The sequence below is a fragment of the Oncorhynchus gorbuscha genome, linkage group LG06 (genome assembly GCF_021184085.1).
Source record: "Oncorhynchus gorbuscha isolate QuinsamMale2020 ecotype Even-year linkage group LG06, OgorEven_v1.0, whole genome shotgun sequence".
Classification (NCBI taxonomy): domain Eukaryota; kingdom Metazoa; phylum Chordata; class Actinopteri; order Salmoniformes; family Salmonidae; genus Oncorhynchus; species Oncorhynchus gorbuscha.
In genome coordinates, this window is record NC_060178.1 from 5,102,241 (window position 1) to 5,108,993 (window position 6,753).

General features: G+C 37.0%; 1 pseudogene across 1 annotated transcript in view; it reads left to right on the forward strand.

Moving 5' to 3' along the window:
• Nucleotides 1-1,778, forward strand: part of LOC124037371 — a 6,807-nt pseudogene extending 5,029 nt beyond the window's left edge. Inside the window, exons 2-4 of the transcript XR_006839173.1 lie at nt 35-187; nt 313-372; nt 600-1,778. The product of XR_006839173.1 is annotated as a tripartite motif-containing protein 16-like (transcript). The remainder of the gene's footprint in view (nt 1-34; nt 188-312; nt 373-599) is intronic.
• Nucleotides 1,779-6,753: the final 4,975 nt, after the last annotated feature.

A 6,753-nucleotide genomic window follows, 5' to 3' on the forward strand; every position in this document is an offset into this window, starting at 1 on the left:
CTCTCTCTCTCCAGAGTTATCAGTCTCTCTCCAGAGTATCAGTCCAGTATCAGTGTATCCTCAGACTTACCCAGCATCGTTGTCCGTCCTCTTCAGTACTTTGGAGATGTGAGTAAGACTGTGTCTGAACTGAGAGAGAAACTAGAAGACTTCCTTAAAGGAGAATGGACCAAGATCTCCACTACAGGTGTGTTGAAAACAATAAGAACATCAACTTTAGACCATTGAAAGTTCCCTACTAGTCATATACATGTGGAATATGGTCTGATGATAACATTCCCTCTCTCTGTCAATGTGTTTGTGTGTCTGTAGTGAATATAGTGGATGTTGTACTGCCTCCAGAGCCCAAGACCAGAGAACAGTTGTTACAATGTGAGTCTCTTTATTGTGAAGTAACTAACAGTCTCTTTTTACTGACACTCCTAACAATCCCTCTAGAAATATATAGCAATAGTAGATCTAATCAAAGACTGGGTATCTATCTGACTCCTCATATTTCTCTGATTTGATCTCTGCTGTGCTCTAATCAAAGACAGGGTACAGTATCTGACTTAACTTATTGTTCTGACTCCCCTCATTGGTCTCTGCTCTTCTCCCAGATTCCTGTCAGCTCACACTGGACCCAAACACAGCAGGCACAGACCTCTCTCTGTCTGAAGGGAACAGAAAGGTTACCAATACAGAACAAGTCCAACCATATCCTGTCCATCCAGACATATTCACCAACTACTTGGCAGGTTCTGTGTAGAGAGGGTCTGTCTGGACGCTGTTACTGGGAGGTGGAGAGGACTGGTGATGTTATTATACAGCAGTCTCATATAAAGACATCAGCAGAACAGGGAGAGGTGGTGGATTTGGAAACAATAACAAGTCCTGGAGTTTACAGTACAATAGAGGTGATTATTGTTTCAGAACAATAATGTTGAGACTAAAGTATCAGGCCCTCAGTCCTCCAGAGTAGGAGTGTACCTGGATCACAAGGCAGGTACTCTGTCCTTCTACAGTGTCTCTGACACAATGACCCTCCTCCACAGAGTCCAGACCACATTCACTCAGCCCCTCTATCCTGGGTTTGGTCTCTATGATTATAATGGTACTGCTGAGCTGGTTAAACTGTAAACTGATTTGTTATTAATTAAAATTTAATACAATGTTTTAATCTTGTCCATTTCCATGAATCATGATGTCTGGTGTTGTTGTATATTGGTTGTCATTCAGAACCATTGATATGTTTTCTCAGTTGGTTCTCTGTCTCTATGTAATTCTCCTCAGTATCATTGATCAGCTTGTTGGCTCGGTCCTAATTGATGTGTTCTCTGTCACCTGGAGCTGCATGGAAAATGGTCCAGGAACTAAAGGACAATTCAGGACTAGTCAGCCCACTACAAGCTGGTATCACTTACTTTCTACTAAACTATATGGTCTGGTTTCCCAGACACAGATTAATCCTAGTCCTGGACTAAACAGTATGTTCAATGTAGATGTCCAGGAAACCGGCCCTAAATGTGTCATCTTTCATCCTCCCATACTGCTCAGTCCAGCAACATTAAACCTGTCCAGCAGGTGGTGCTGTTGACCAAACAATAAAACCAGCAGATATCTTGACTTGCCACTCAGTATATCAGTAATGTTCAGAATAGTACTTTAATATCATTGGAGATTGATGGTCTTTTTAATCCACTATCCAGAGTCAGGAACAGATGAAGTTAGGTCTGCTACTGTTCAGTGATTAAATATGATTTATGGTGATGGGAAATAATAAAAAACACTCAACTTCATCTAGTAATAGTTTTCCTTTGTTATTTATTCCAAGGTGTGTCTTTAACTTGTAAATGTATTGTGTGGAGGTGAGCTAGTGGTGTGGCTGATAGAATAGAATGAAAAGGGAGGAGGGGAGGAAGAGGGGAGGAGTGAAGGGCTGTTCAAGAAACCAGATGAGGAAGATGAAGATGTTCAGGGGAATTACTGTCTCTGTTCCAAATGGTTCCCTATTCCCTACGTAGTGCACTACGGTGCTTCTGACCAGGTCTAAAGTAGTGTTCTACGTAGCGAATAGGGTGTAGATGTATTACAATATCATGCTTTAGTGTTTGGCACAACAATATAGTAGATCTCCAGCCCCCCACTTCCTGTCTGTCATCCCCCAGTTCTGTTAAGACTTCCTCTCATTGAACTGGGCCTCATTCTAAATGGTCACTTTGTATTGATAGTCCATACTGGTCATTACTATGGTTCTACATACAGTATCTGTATTGATAGTCCATACTGGTCTTTACTATGGTTCTACATACAGTATCTGTATTGATAGTCCATACTGGTCTTTACTATGGTTCTACATACAGTACCTGTATTGATAGTCCATACTGGTCTTTACTATGGTTCTACATACAGTACCTGTATTGATAGTCCATACTGGTCTTTACTATGGTTCTACATACAGTACCTGTATGAATACTATTATGTTACTGTATATGTACTAATCAGAATACTATTATGTTACTGTATATGTACTAATCAGAATACTATTATGTTACTGTATATGTACTAATGAATACTATTATGTTACTGTATATGTACTAATCAGAATACTATTATGTTACTGTATATGTACTAATCAGAATACTATTATGTTACTGTATATGTACTAATCAGAATACTATTATGTTACTGTATATGTACTAATCAGAATACTATTATGTTACTGTATATGTACTAATCAGAATACTATTATGTTACTGTATATGTACTAATCAGAATACTATTATGTTACTGTATATGTACTAATCAGAATACTATTATGTTACTGTATATGTACTAATCAGAATACTATTATGTTACTGTATATGTACTAATCAGAATACTATTATGTTACTGTATATGTACTAATCAGAATACTATTATGTTACTGTATATGTACTAATCAGAATACTATTATGTTACTGTATATGTACTAATCAGAATACTATTATGTTACTGTATATGTACTAATCAGAATACTATTATGTTACTGTATATGTACTAATCAGAATACTATTATGTTACTGTATATGTACTAATCAGAATACTATTATGTTACTGTATATGTACTAATCAGAATACTATTATGTTACTGTATATGTACTAATCAGAATACTATTATGTTACTGTATATGTACTAATCAGAATACTATTATGTTACTGTATATGTACTAATCAGAATACTATTATGTTACTGTATATGTACTAATCAGAATACTATTATGTTACTGTATATGTACTAATCAGAATACTATTATGTTACTGTATATGTACTAATCAGAATACTATTATGTTACTGTATATGTACTAATCAGAATACTATTATGTTACTGTATATGTACTAATCAGAATACTATTATGTTACTGTATATGTACTAATCAGAATACTATTATGTTACTGTATATGTACTAATCAGAATACTATTATGTTACTGTATATGTACTAATCAGAATACTATTATGTTACTGTATATGTACTAATCAGAATACTATTATGTTTCTGTATATGTATGAATTTTCTTTTTTGAAAAAACAGGCCGTACCCCAGACGGCAGGTACGGTGACTAGATCCAACGAACAATGCTTTTCCCAGTTGGCGGCAAGGTTAGTAGCCTATATTCTCGATTCTGGGGGGATTTGAGTTCTTTGATTGATGTTCTAAAATGTTTTGAATTCATCAATAATGGGAGCTTTGCTATTCCCACAGGGTTTTGTATGACCAACATACACTGGGGTTTGTATAACCGATATACACTGAAGCAGGTTCGAAAATAACCTGTGGTAATGTGCACTACCATAAATAAACTAAACTTAATCATGAGAGGCATATTCGCCCGAGATTAAGACGGGATATTAAAATAGGTACTGGGGGATAGGACGGTGATCTTGTAAAAATACTAGACGTGGGGAGACAGGAAGGGAATGCTCAAGATAACTGGAATGGTCATTTGAATTGTGGCAGTATTGATCATCGTTCCGATTCAACTAATACTACTGAAATATCCAAATAAGGAGGAGAGGGAACCAAAATCTAAAGGAATGAGATAAAAGCCAAATCTATACACAAGAGGTTCCAGGCGAGAGGGAAGCCTAACAATTAGTGGCGTGAGATAATGATTATTAGCGTTCTGTGAAAGCCCTCTGACACAACCGGAAAATAAGATATTAACCTGTTACTCCTACCCCCTACTTTTTCGAACATTCTGTTAAAAATCGCGCAACATTTCAGCGCCCTGCTACTCATGCCAGAAATATAGTATATGCATATGATTAGTATGTGTGGATAGAAAACACTCAGACGTTTATAAAACTGGTTAAATCACATCTGTGACTATAACAGAACGTGCGTTTCATCGAAAAGTGCAGGAAAATCTGATCACTGATAATGGGAATATATATCCATGCGCCACTTGGACCCATTGATAAACGTGAACGACATTAAATGGTTCCGAGGTTGCAATACCTACAGCTTCCACACGATGTCAACAGTCTTGTCATTTGCCTACGATTTGTTTCTTGGTCAAACGGACACGAGGCAGCGTATTTCTTCCGGTCTCCGACGGGATATTTTGGTTGAGATTTACCAGACGTACAGCTATAGAATATACATCGCCTCGTGATCAATTTGATCGCTTATTAACGTTTACTAATACCTATAGTTGCATTACAAAAGTATTTCGAAGTGTTTTGTGAAAGTTTATCGTTGACTTTTTAAATTTTAAAAAATGACGTTACGTTATAAAACGCTATTTTTTCCTTGATCACACAGTCTTCATAGATCGATATCTAGGCTATATATGGACCGATTTAATCGAAAAAAAGACCCAATAGTGATGTTTATGGGACATCTAGGAGTGCCAACAAAGAAGATGGTCAAAGGTAATGAATGTTTTATATTTTATTTGTGCGGTTTGTGTAGCGCCGACTATGCTAATTATTTTGTTTACGTCCCCTGCGGGTCTTTTGGGGTGTTACATGCTGTCAGATAATAGCTTCTCATGCTTTCGCCGAAAAGCATTTTAAAAATCTGACTTGTTGCCTGGATTCACAACGAGTGTAGCTTTAATTCAGTACCCTGCATGTGTATTTTAATGAACGTTTGAGTTTTAACGAGTGCTATTAGCATTTAGCGTAGTGCATTTGCATTTCCAGATGTCTAGATGGGACGCCTGCATGTCGGGTAGGAGCAAGAGGTTAACTAAGGATTTACAACCCCTGGGCTTATAGTTGTAAGGTAAGACCTAATATCTGATTCAACAGTCAAAGCTATTGATAAGCTTTCCATAAAAGAGACACACACATAGTCAGACAGAAAAGTCACCTAAAGTTAAATGTAGGGAATAACGGAGAGATACGATAACCAGGATGTTATATTTTTATGAATCGACGGATATACGATAAATTTAAACAGAGAAAATGGGTTGTGGCATTTAGAGGGAAAATGCGTGCATTACAGCTTAGAGTCACTTTTCAAAAGTGGCTAAAAGTTCCAAATATATATATTTTTTTAATGGAGCTAAATATCGTAAGGATAGTCTGAAAAGATGCTACAGCTAACAACGGAATTGCTAGGCATTCAATGGGGCTATATAGTGCAACACTTTGGACTATAAAATAGGTAAGAATAGTTGAAATCGTAAAGAGTTGTGATTGTTTTCCCGAGTATTGATGTTTGGTTAGGTAACACATTCGAACAAGAAGTTAACGTATTCTACAAACATTATCTGTTATTACGGGGAACAAGTAAATGTCTTATCTTAAAGGAACACGTTTATCACAGTGGTTTGAGTGTATGACAAGGTATAAAATATTTTGGGACGACAATTTGAAGATTGACTGAATGAGTTACATGAAACATCAAGGGATTTAAAATGAATGATGTGAAGGGATTATCATAATTATTAGGTTTCGTTGTTGTAGTAAACGTTTGGGTTAAGGGGATTTCCCTGTTCCCAGAGACAAGGTATTTTAACCTGTTAGTCCACTAGGGGCATTATTTCATTTTTGGATAAAAAGACGTGCCCGTTTTAAGCGCAATATTTTGTCACGAAAAGATGCTCGACTATGCTTGGAATTGATAGTTTTGGAAAGAAGACACTCTTACGTTTCCAGAACTGCAAAGATTTTCACTGTGAGTGCCTTATAACAAAAGCTTCAGGCAAAACCAAGATGTTTGAGCGACCAGGAAATGAACAGGATTTCTGAAGGTACGTTTTCCATGATCGCCTTATATGGCTGTGAATGCGACAGGAATGAACGGACACTTTCTAGCGTTTCCCCAAGGTGTCTGCAGCATTGTGACGTATTTGTAGGCATATCATTGGAAGATTGACCATAAGAGACTACAATTGCCAAGTGTCCCGCACGGTGTCTGCGTGGAAATTGGTGCGCAAAAGTCAGCTACCAGTATTTTTCCATCCGAATCAGAGAACAAAGAAGGCTTCTAGGACTGCCATTTCAATGAAGAGATATATGACAAAACACCTTGAGGATTGATTCAAACAACGTTTTCCATGTTTCAGTCGATATTATGGAGTTAATTCGGAAAAAAGTTTGACGTGTAGGTGACTAAATTTTCGGTTAGTTTCGGTAGCCAAATGCATAGTAACAAAACGGAATGATGTGTCCTACACAAGAATCTTTCAGGAAAAACTGGACATCTGCTATGTAACTGAGAGTCTCCTCATTGAAACATCTGAAGTTCTTCAAAGGTAAATTATTTTATTTGATCCCTTT